This window comes from Ambystoma mexicanum, assembly GCF_040938575.1.
Source record: "Ambystoma mexicanum isolate Mex_15411 chromosome 12 unlocalized genomic scaffold, UKY_AmexF1_1 Mex_chr12_unloc.1, whole genome shotgun sequence".
Classification (NCBI taxonomy): domain Eukaryota; kingdom Metazoa; phylum Chordata; class Amphibia; order Caudata; family Ambystomatidae; genus Ambystoma; species Ambystoma mexicanum.
Genome location: NW_027182322.1, coordinates 12,659,362 through 12,671,987, shown reverse-complemented (window position 1 = coordinate 12,671,987; position 12,626 = coordinate 12,659,362). Strand labels below are relative to the sequence as shown.

At 35.9% G+C, this 12,626-nt stretch overlaps 3 non-coding genes across 3 annotated transcripts; all 3 read right to left on the bottom strand.

Moving 5' to 3' along the window:
- Positions 1-1,018: 1,018 nt before the first annotated feature.
- TRNAR-UCU (transfer RNA arginine (anticodon UCU)) lies at positions 1,019-1,108 on the bottom strand. The gene is given in 2 exon segments: positions 1,019-1,054; positions 1,072-1,108. It is a non-coding gene; the product is annotated as a tRNA-Arg (tRNA).
- Positions 1,109-7,145: 6,037 nt separating this feature from the next.
- TRNAR-UCU (transfer RNA arginine (anticodon UCU)) lies at positions 7,146-7,235 on the bottom strand. The gene is given in 2 exon segments: positions 7,146-7,181; positions 7,199-7,235. It is a non-coding gene; the product is annotated as a tRNA-Arg (tRNA).
- Positions 7,236-10,974: 3,739 nt separating this feature from the next.
- Positions 10,975-11,064, bottom strand: TRNAR-UCU (transfer RNA arginine (anticodon UCU)). The gene is given in 2 exon segments: positions 10,975-11,010; positions 11,028-11,064. It is a non-coding gene; the product is annotated as a tRNA-Arg (tRNA).
- Positions 11,065-12,626: the final 1,562 nt, after the last annotated feature.

Below are 12,626 nucleotides of genomic sequence, written 5' to 3'. Positions count from 1 at the left end.
AGCTATTATAAAGACAATGTTTCTGAAGGAAGGATACATTAGGAAAGTGCAAAGTTTCTGGCAGTGATGTTGTATTGCTTATGAGCAATATGTTCCTGTTGCAATGGAAGGCAGACTGCTTTTGATTCAGTTGCATGCTGTATTAGATACATAGGTTCAACTTGGGTCAAATACTAAGATTAAAGCATCGGCCAAAAATAAACATTCCTCACATGCATAATGTTCCTTGTTTGAATTAGAAAGTAAAAAATGCGATTCTGGTGGGATTCGAACCCACAACCTTTGAATGATTTTGCCAATTCACTTAGAAGTCCAACGCGCTATCCATTGCGCCACAAAGCCAGACAAAAATCAACTTGCGTAAATTAAGGGATGATCGAAGTTTTGTCAATCCAGTGTTTACTTCACATCATATTATCAAGCCTTCTGGGATACAAGAAAGAATAATTGTTTTCTGAAACATAAAATGTCTGTAGAAGAATCACACTTCTGGGTGAAACCTTGAACTACACCTTTGTTCCTTTAGGGATAAATTCGGAGAATAGGGTATTACTGTATTTTCTTGCAAACTGAATACGTTTGGACAACAATTTCATACCTTAATAGAAAAGAACTGGATAAAAAGTGCAGCCATACAATTGGTTAACAATACAAAAACACAAAGAGAATATACCATAAATAGCTTTGAAAGAAGATTTTACTTTATATGTCGCTAGAAACAAATGTCTGAGTGTAGGGTGTCGTGTTTTTGGTCTATCTCATTTACAGCTATTATAAAGACAATGTTTCTGAAGGAAGGATACATTAGGAAAGTGCAAAGTTTCTGGCAGTGATGTTGTATTGCTTATGAGCAATATGTTCCTGTTGCAATGGAAGGCAGACTGCTTTTGATTCAGTTGCATGCTGTATTAGATACATAGGTTCAACTTGGGTCAAATACTAAGATTAAAGCATCGGCCAAAAATAAACATTCCTCACATGCATAATGTTCCTTGTTTGAATAAGAAAGTAAAAAATGCGACTCTGGTGGGATTCGAACCCACAACCTTTGAATGACTTTGCCAATTCACTTAGAAGTCCAACGCGCTATCCATTGCGCCACAGAGCCAGATGCACATCAACTTGAGTACATTAAGGGATGATCGAAGTTTTGTCAATCCGGTGTTTACTTCACATCATATTATCAAGCCTTCTGGGATACAAGAAAGAATAATTGTTTTCGGAAACATAAAATGTCTGTAGAAGAATCACACTTCTGGGTGAAACCTTGAACTACACCTTTGTTCCTTTAGGGATAAATTCGGAGAATAGGGTATTACAGTATTTTCTTGCCAAGTGAATTGGTTTGGACAACATTTCCATACCTTAATAAAAAAGAACTGGATAAAAAGTGCAGACATACAATTGGTTAACAATACAAAAACACAAAGAGAATATACCATAAATAGCTTTGAAAGAAGATTTTACTTTATATGTCGCTAGAAACAAATGTCTGAGCGTAGGGTGTCGTGTTTTGGTCTATCTCATTTACAGCTATTATAAAGACAATGTTTCTGAAGGAAGGATACATTAGAAAAGTGCCAAGTTTCTGGTAGTGATGTTGTATTGCTTATGAGCAATATGTTCCTGTTGCAATGGAAGGCAGACTGCTTTTGATTCAGTTGCATGCTGTATTAGATACATAGGTTCAACTTGGGTCAAATACTAAGATTAAAGCATCGGCCAAAAATTAACATTCCTCACATGCATAATGTTCCTTGTTTGAATAAGAAAGTAAAAAATGCGACTCTGGTGGGATTCGAACCCACAAACTTTGAATGACTTTGCCAATTCACTTAGAAGTCCAACGCGCTATCCATTGCACCACAGAGCCAGATGAAAATCAAGTTGCGTACATTAAGGGATGATCGAAGTTTTGTCAATCCAGTGTTTACTTCACATCATATTATCAAGCCTTCTGGGATACAAGAAAGAATAATTGTTTTCTGAAACATAAAATGTCTGTAGAAGAATCACACTTCTGGGTGAAACATTGAACTACACCTTTGTTCCTTTAGGGATACATTCGGAGAATAGGGTATTACAGTATTTTCTTGCAAACTGAATACGTTTGGACAACAATTCCATACCTTAATAAAAAAGAACTGGATAAAAAGTGCAGACATACAATTGGTTAACAATACAAAAACACAAAGAGAATATACCATAAATAGCTTTGAAAGAAGATTTTACTTTATATGTCGCTAGAAACAAATGTCTGAGCGTAGGGTGTCGTGTTTTGGTCTATCTCATTTACAGCTATTATAAAGACAATGTTTCTGAAGGAAGGATACATTAGAAAAGTGCCAAGTTTCTGGTAGTGATGTTGTATTGCTTATGAGCAATATGTTCCTGTTGCAATGGAAGGCAGACTGCTTTTGATTCAGTTGCATGCTGTATTAGATACATAGGTTCAACTTGGGTCAAATACTAAGATTAAAGCATCGGCCAAAAATAAACATTCCTCACATGCATAATGTTCCTTATTTGAATAAGAAAGTAAAAAATGCGACTCTGGTTGGATTCGAACCCACAACCTTTGAATGACTTTGCCAATTCACTTAGAAGTCCAACGCGCTATCCATTGCGCCACAGAGCCAGATGAAAATCCACTTGCATACAGTAAGGGATGATCGAAGTTTTGTCAATCCAGTGTTTACTTCACATCACATTATCAAGCCTTCTGGGATACATGAAAGAATGATTGTTTTCTGAAACATTAAATGTCTGTAGCAAGAATCACAGTTCGGGGTGAAACCTTGAACTACACCTTTGTTCGCTTGGGGAGAAATTCAGAGAATAGGGTATTACAGTATTTTCTTGCCAAGTGAATTGGTTTGGACAACAATTTCATACCTTAATAAAAAAGAACTGGATAAAAAGTGCAGACATACAATTGGTTAACAATACAAAAACACAAAGAGAATATACCATAAATAGCTTTGAAAGAAGATTTTACTTTATATGTCGCTAGAAACAAATGTCTGAGCGTAGGGTGTCGTGTTTTGGTCTATCTCATTTACAGCTATTATAAAGACAATGTTTCTGAAGGAAGGATACATTAGAAAAGTGCCAAGTGTCTGGTAGTGATGTTGTATTGCTTATGAGCAATATGTTCCTGTTGCAATGGAAGGCAGACTGCTTTTGATTCAGTTGCATGCTGTATTAGATACATAGGTTCAACTTGGGTCAAATACTAAGATTAAAGCATCGGCCAAAAATAAACATTCCTCACATGCATAATGTTCCTTGTTTGAATAAGAAAGTAAAAAATGCGACTCTGGTGGGATTCGAACCCACAAACTTTGAATGACTTTGCCAATTCACTTAGAAGTCCAACGCGCTATCCATTGCACCACAGAGCCAGATGAAAATCAAGTTGCGTACATTAAGGGATGATCGAAGTTTTGTCAATCCAGTGTTTACTTCATATCATATTATCAAGCCTTCTGGGATACAAGAAAGAATAATTGTTTTCTGAAACATAAAATGTCTGTAGAAGAATCACACTTCTGGGTGAAACATTGAACTACACCTTTGTTCCTTTAGGGATAAATTCGGAGAATAGGGTATTACAGTATTTTCTTGCAAACTGAATACGTTTGGACAACAATTCCATACCTTAATAAAAAAGAACTGGATAAAAAGTGCAGACATACAATTGGTTAACAATACAAAAACACAAAGAGAATATACCATAAATAGCTTTGAAAGAAGATTTTACTTTATATGTCGCTAGAAACAAATGTCTGAGCGTAGGGTGTCGTGTTTTGGTCTATCTCATTTACAGCTATTATAAAGACAATGTTTCTGAAGGAAGGATACATTAGAAAAGTGCCAAGTTTCTGGTAGTGATGTTGTATTGCTTATGAGCAATATGTTCCTGTTGCAATGGAAGGCAGACTGCTTTTGATTCAGTTGCATGCTGTATTAGATACATAGGTTCAACTTGGGTCAAATACTAAGATTAAAGTATCGGCCAAAAATAAACATTCCTCACATGCACAATGTTCCTTGTTTGAATAAGAAAGTAAAAAATGCAACTCTGGTGGTATTCAAACCCACAACCTTTGAATGACTTTGCCAATTCACTTAGAAGTCCAATGCGCTATCCATTCCGCCACAGATCCAGATGAAAATTAACTTACGTACATTAAGGGATGATCGAAGTTTTGTCAATCCAGTGTTTACTTCACATCATATTATCAAGCATTCTGGGATACAAGAAAGAATAATTGTTTTCTGAAACATAAAATGTCTGTAGAAGAATCACACTTCTGGCTGAAACCTTGAACTACACCTTTGTTCCTTTAGGGATAAATTCGGAGAATAGGGTATTACTGTATTTTCTTGCAAACTGAATACGTTTGGACAACATTTCCATACCTTAATAAAAAAGAACTGGATAAAAAGTGCAGACATGCAATTGGTTAACAATACAAAAACACAAAGAGAATATACCATAAATAGCTTTGAAAGAAGATTTTACTTTATATGTCGCTAGAAACAAATGTCTGAGTGTAGGGTGTCATGTTTTTGGTCTATCTCATTTACAGCTATTATAAAGACAATGTTTCTGGAGGAAGGATACATTAGGAAAGTGCAAAGTTTCTGGCAGTGATGTTGTATTGCTTATGAGCAATATGTTCCTGTTGCCATGGAAGGCAGACTGCTTTTGATTCAGTTGCATGCTGTATTAGATACATAGGTTCAACTTGGGTGAAATACTAAGATTAAAGCATCGGCCAAAAATAAACATTCCTCACATGCATAATGTTCCTTATTTGAATAAGAAAGTAAAAAATGTGACTCTGGTTGGATTCTAACCCACAACCTTTGAATGACTTTGCCAATTCACTTAGAAGTCCAACGCGCTATCCATTGCCCCACAGAGCCAGATGAAAATCCACTTGCATACAGTAAGGGATGATCGAAGTTTTGTCAATCCAGTGTTTACTTCACATCACATTATCAAGCCTTCTGGGATACATGAAAGGATGATTGTTTTCTGAAACATTAAATGTCTGTAGCAAGAATCACAGTTCGGGGTGAAACCTTGAACTGCACCTTTGTTCCTTTAGGGATAAATTCGGAGAATAGGGTATTACTGTATTTTCTTGCAAACTGAATACGTTTGGACAACATTTCCATACCTTAATAAAAAAGAACTGGATAAAAAGTGCAGACATGCAATTGGTTAACAATACAAAAACACAAAGAGAATATACCATAAATAGCTTTGAAAGAAGATTTTACTTTATATGTCGCTAGAAACAAATGTCTGAGTGTAGGGTGTCGTGTTTTTGGTCTATCTCATTTACAGCTATTATAAAGACAATGTTTCTGAAGGAAGGATACATTAGGAAAGTGCAAAGTTTCTGGCAGTGATGTTGTATTGCTTATGAGCAATATGTTCCTGTTGCCATGGAAGGCAGACTGCTTTTGATTCAGTTGCATGCTGTATTAGATACATAGGTTCAACTTGGGTGAAATACTAAGATTAAAGCATCGGCCAAAAATAAACATTCCTCACATGCATAATGTTCCTTATTTGAATAAGAAAGTAAAAAATGCGACTCTGGTTGGATTCGAACCCACAACCTTTGAATGACTTTGCCAATTCACTTAGAAGTCCAACGCGCTATCCATTGCGCCACAGAGCCAGATGAAAATCCACTTGCATACAGTAAGGGATGATCGAAGTTTTGTCAATCCAGTGTTTACTTCACATCACATTATCAAGCCTTCTGGGATACATGAAAGAATGATTGTTTTCTGAAACATTAAATGTCTGTAGCAAGAATCACAGTTCGGGGTGAAACCTTGAACTGCACCTTTGTTCGCTTGGGGAGAAATTCAGAGAATAGGGTATTACAGTATTTTCTTGCCAAGTGAATTGGTTTGGACAACAATTTCATACCTTAATAAAAAAGAACTGGATAAAAAGTGCAGACATACAATTGGTTAACAATACAAAAACACAAAGAGAATATACCATAAATAGCTTTGAAAGAAGATTTTACTTTATATGTCGCTAGAAACAAATGTCTGAGTGTAGGGTGTCGTGTTTTTGGTCTATCTCATTTACAGCTATTATAAAGACAATGTTTCTGAAGGAAGGATACATTAGGAAAGTGCAAAGTTTCTGGCAGTGATGTTGTATTGCTTATGAGCAATATGTTCCTGTTGCAATGGAAGGCAGACTGCTTTTGATTCAGTTGCATGCTGTATTAGATACATAGGTTCAACTTGGGTCAAATACTAAGATTAAAGCATCGGCCAAAAATAAACATTCCTCACATGCATAATGTTCCTTGTTTGAATTAGAAAGTAAAAAATGCGATTCTGGTGGGATTCGAACCCACAACCTTTGAATGATTTTGCCAATTCACTTAGAAGTCCAACGCGCTATCCATTGCGCCACAAAGCCAGACAAAAATCAACTTGCGTAAATTAAGGGATGATCGAAGTTTTGTCAATCCAGTGTTTACTTCACATCATATTATCAAGCCTTCTGGGATACAAGAAAGAATAATTGTTTTCTGAAACATAAAATGTCTGTAGAAGAATCACACTTCTGGGTGAAACCTTGAACTACACCTTTGTTCCTTTAGGGATAAATTCGGAGAATAGGGTATTACTGTATTTTCTTGCAAACTGAATACGTTTGGACAACAATTTCATACCTTAATAGAAAAGAACTGGATAAAAAGTGCAGCCATACAATTGGTTAACAATACAAAAACACAAAGAGAATATACCATAAATAGCTTTGAAAGAAGATTTTACTTTATATGTCGCTAGAAACAAATGTCTGAGTGTAGGGTGTCGTGTTTTTGGTCTATCTCATTTACAGCTATTATAAAGACAATGTTTCTGAAGGAAGGATACATTAGGAAAGTGCAAAGTTTCTGGCAGTGATGTTGTATTGCTTATGAGCAATATGTTCCTGTTGCAATGGAAGGCAGACTGCTTTTGATTCAGTTGCATGCTGTATTAGATACATAGGTTCAACTTGGGTCAAATACTAAGATTAAAGCATCGGCCAAAAATAAACATTCCTCACATGCATAATGTTCCTTGTTTGAATAAGAAAGTAAAAAATGCGACTCTGGTGGGATTCGAACCCACAACCTTTGAATGACTTTGCCAATTCACTTAGAAGTCCAACGCGCTATCCATTGCGCCACAGAGCCAGATGCACATCAACTTGAGTACATTAAGGGATGATCGAAGTTTTGTCAATCCGGTGTTTACTTCACATCATATTATCAAGCCTTCTGGGATACAAGAAAGAATAATTGTTTTCGGAAACATAAAATGTCTGTAGAAGAATCACACTTCTGGGTGAAACCTTGAACTACACCTTTGTTCCTTTAGGGATAAATTCGGAGAATAGGGTATTACAGTATTTTCTTGCCAAGTGAATTGGTTTGGACAACATTTCCATACCTTAATAAAAAAGAACTGGATAAAAAGTGCAGACATACAATTGGTTAACAATACAAAAACACAAAGAGAATATACCATAAATAGCTTTGAAAGAAGATTTTACTTTATATGTCGCTAGAAACAAATGTCTGAGCGTAGGGTGTCGTGTTTTGGTCTATCTCATTTACAGCTATTATAAAGACAATGTTTCTGAAGGAAGGATACATTAGAAAAGTGCCAAGTTTCTGGTAGTGATGTTGTATTGCTTATGAGCAATATGTTCCTGTTGCAATGGAAGGCAGACTGCTTTTGATTCAGTTGCATGCTGTATTAGATACATAGGTTCAACTTGGGTCAAATACTAAGATTAAAGCATCGGCCAAAAATTAACATTCCTCACATGCATAATGTTCCTTGTTTGAATAAGAAAGTAAAAAATGCGACTCTGGTGGGATTCGAACCCACAAACTTTGAATGACTTTGCCAATTCACTTAGAAGTCCAACGCGCTATCCATTGCACCACAGAGCCAGATGAAAATCAAGTTGCGTACATTAAGGGATGATCGAAGTTTTGTCAATCCAGTGTTTACTTCACATCATATTATCAAGCCTTCTGGGATACAAGAAAGAATAATTGTTTTCTGAAACATAAAATGTCTGTAGAAGAATCACACTTCTGGGTGAAACATTGAACTACACCTTTGTTCCTTTAGGGATACATTCGGAGAATAGGGTATTACAGTATTTTCTTGCAAACTGAATACGTTTGGACAACAATTCCATACCTTAATAAAAAAGAACTGGATAAAAAGTGCAGACATACAATTGGTTAACAATACAAAAACACAAAGAGAATATACCATAAATAGCTTTGAAAGAAGATTTTACTTTATATGTCGCTAGAAACAAATGTCTGAGCGTAGGGTGTCGTGTTTTGGTCTATCTCATTTACAGCTATTATAAAGACAATGTTTCTGAAGGAAGGATACATTAGAAAAGTGCCAAGTTTCTGGTAGTGATGTTGTATTGCTTATGAGCAATATGTTCCTGTTGCAATGGAAGGCAGACTGCTTTTGATTCAGTTGCATGCTGTATTAGATACATAGGTTCAACTTGGGTCAAATACTAAGATTAAAGCATCGGCCAAAAATAAACATTCCTCACATGCACAATGTTCCTTGTTTGAATAAGAAAGTAAAAAATGCAACTCTGGTGGTATTCAAACCCACAACCTTTGAATGACTTTGCCAATTCACTTAGAAGTCCAACGCGCTATCCATTCCGCCACAGATCCAGATGAAAATTAACTTGCGTACATTAAGGGATGATCGAAGTTTTGTCAATCCAGTGTTTACTTCACATCATATTATCAAGCATTCTGGGATACAAGAAAGAATAATTGTTTTCTGAAACATAAAATGTCTGTAGAAGAATCACACTTCTGGCTGAAACCTTGAACTACACCTTTGTTCCTTTAGGGATAAATTCGGAGAATAGGGTATTACTGTATTTTCTTGCAAACTGAATACGTTTGGACAACATTTCCATACCTTAATAAAAAAGAACTGGATAAAAAGTGCAGACATGCAATTGGTTAACAATACAAAAACACAAAGAGAATATACCATAAATAGCTTTGAAAGAAGATTTTACTTTATATGTCGCTAGAAACAAATGTCTGAGTGTAGGGTGTCATGTTTTTGGTCTATCTCATTTACAGCTATTATAAAGACAATGTTTCTGAAGGAAGGATACATTAGGAAAGTGCAAAGTTTCTGGCAGTGATGTTGTATTGCTTATGAGCAATATGTTCCTGTTGCCATGGAAGGCAGACTGCTTTTGATTCAGTTGCATGCTGTATTAGATACATAGGTTCAACTTGGGTGAAATACTAAGATTAAAGCATCGGCCAAAAATAAACATTCCTCACATGCATAATGTTCCTTATTTGAATAAGAAAGTAAAAAATGCGACTCTGGTTGGATTCGAACCCACAACCTTTGAATGACTTTGCCAATTCACTTAGAAGTCCAACGCGCTATCCATTGCGCCACAGAGCCAGATGAAAATCCACTTGCATACAGTAAGGGATGATCGAAGTTTTGTCAATCCAGTGTTTACTTCACATCACATTATCAAGCCTTCTGGGATACATGAAAGAATGATTGTTTTCTGAAACATTAAATGTCTGTAGCAAGAATCACAGTTCGGGGTGAAACCTTGAACTGCACCTTTGTTCGCTTGGGGAGAAATTCAGAGAATAGGGTATTACAGTATTGTCTTGCCAAGTGAATTGGTTTGGACAACAATTTCATACCTTAATAAAAAAGAACTGGATAAAAAGTGCAGACATACAATTGGTTAACAATACAAAAACACAAAGAGAATATACCATAAATAGCTTTGAAAGAAGATTTTACTTTATATGTCGCTAGAAACAAATGTCTGAGTGTAGGGTGTCGTGTTTTTGGTCTATCTCATTTACAGCTATTATAAAGACAATGTTTCTGAAGGAAGGATACATTAGGAAAGTGCAAAGTTTCTGGCAGTGATGTTGTATTGCTTATGAGCAATATGTTCCTGTTGCAATGGAAGGCAGACTGCTTTTGATTCAGTTGCATGCTGTATTAGATACATAGGTTCAACTTGGGTCAAATACTAAGATTAAAGCATCGGCCAAAAATAAACATTCCTCACATGCATAATGTTCCTTGTTTGAATTAGAAAGTAAAAAATGCGATTCTGGTGGGATTCGAACCCACAACCTTTGAATGATTTTGCCAATTCACTTAGAAGTCCAACGCGCTATCCATTGCGCCACAAAGCCAGACAAAAATCAACTTGCGTAAATTAAGGGATGATCGAAGTTTTGTCAATCCAGTGTTTACTTCACATCATATTATCAAGCCTTCTGGGATACAAGAAAGAATAATTGTTTTCTGAAACATAAAATGTCTGTAGAAGAATCACACTTCTGGGTGAAACCTTGAACTACACCTTTGTTCCTTTAGGGATAAATTCGGAGAATAGGGTATTACTGTATTTTCTTGCAAACTGAATACGTTTGGACAACAATTTCATACCTTAATAGAAAAGAACTGGATAAAAAGTGCAGCCATACAATTGGTTAACAATACAAAAACACAAAGAGAATATACCATAAATAGCTTTGAAAGAAGATTTTACTTTATATGTCGCTAGAAACAAATGTCTGAGTGTAGGGTGTCGTGTTTTTGGTCTATCTCATTTACAGCTATTATAAAGACAATGTTTCTGAAGGAAGGATACATTAGGAAAGTGCAAAGTTTCTGGCAGTGATGTTGTATTGCTTATGAGCAATATGTTCCTGTTGCAATGGAAGGCAGACTGCTTTTGATTCAGTTGCATGCTGTATTAGATACATAGGTTCAACTTGGGTCAAATACTAAGATTAAAGCATCGGCCAAAAATAAACATTCCTCACATGCATAATGTTCCTTGTTTGAATAAGAAAGTAAAAAATGCGACTCTGGTGGGATTCGAACCCACAACCTTTGAATGACTTTGCCAATTCACTTAGAAGTCCAACGCGCTATCCATTGCGCCACAGAGCCAGATGCACATCAACTTGAGTACATTAAGGGATGATCGAAGTTTTGTCAATCCGGTGTTTACTTCACATCATATTATCAAGCCTTCTGGGATACAAGAAAGAATAATTGTTTTCGGAAACATAAAATGTCTGTAGAAGAATCACACTTCTGGGTGAAACCTTGAACTACACCTTTGTTCCTTTAGGGATAAATTCGGAGAATAGGGTATTACAGTATTTTCTTGCCAAGTGAATTGGTTTGGACAACATTTCCATACCTTAATAAAAAAGAACTGGATAAAAAGTGCAGACATACAATTGGTTAACAATACAAAAACACAAAGAGAATATACCATAAATAGCTTTGAAAGAAGATTTTACTTTATATGTCGCTAGAAACAAATGTCTGAGTGTAGGGTGTCGTGTTTTTGGTCTATCTCATTTACAGCTATTATAAAGACAATGTTTCTGAAGGAAGGATACATTAGAAAAGTGCCAAGTTTCTGGTAGTGATGTTGTATTGCTTATGAGCAATATGTTCCTGTTGCAATGGAAGGCAGACTGCTTTTGATTCAGTTGCATGCTGTATTAGATACATAGGTTCAACTTGGGTCAAATACTAAGATTAAAGCATCGGCCAAAAATTAACATTCCTCACATGCATAATGTTCCTTGTTTGAATAAGAAAGTAAAAAATGCGACTCTGGTGGGATTCGAACCCACAAACTTTGAATGACTTTGCCAATTCACTTAGAAGTCCAACGCGCTATCCATTGCACCACAGAGCCAGATGAAAATCAAGTTGCGTACATTAAGGGATGATCGAAGTTTTGTCAATCCAGTGTTTACTTCACATCATATTATCAAGCCTTCTGGGATACAAGAAAGAATAATTGTTTTCTGAAACATAAAATGTCTGTAGAAGAATCACACTTCTGGGTGAAACATTGAACTACACCTTTGTTCCTTTAGGGATACATTCGGAGAATAGGGTATTACAGTATTTTCTTGCAAACTGAATACGTTTGGACAACAATTCCATACCTTAATAAAAAAGAACTGGATAAAAAGTGCAGACATACAATTGGTTAACAATACAAAAACACAAAGAGAATATACCATAAATAGCTTTGAAAGAAGATTTTACTTTATATGTCGCTAGAAACAAATGTCTGAGCGTAGGGTGTCGTGTTTTGGTCTATCTCATTTACAGCTATTATAAAGACAATGTTTCTGAAGGAAGGATACATTAGAAAAGTGCCAAGTTTCTGGTAGTGATGTTGTATTGCTTATGAGCAATATGTTCCTGTTGCAATGGAAGGCAGACTGCTTTTGATTCAGTTGCATGCTGTATTAGATACATAGGTTCAACTTGGGTCAAATACTAAGATTAAAGCATCGGCCAAAAATAAACATTCCTCACATGCACAATGTTCCTTGTTTGAATAAGAAAGTAAAAAATGCAACTCTGGTGGTATTCAAACCCACAACCTTTGAATGACTTTGCCAATTCACTTAGAAGTCCAACGCGCTATCCATTCCGCCACAGATCCAGATGAAAATTAACTTGCGTACATTAAGGGA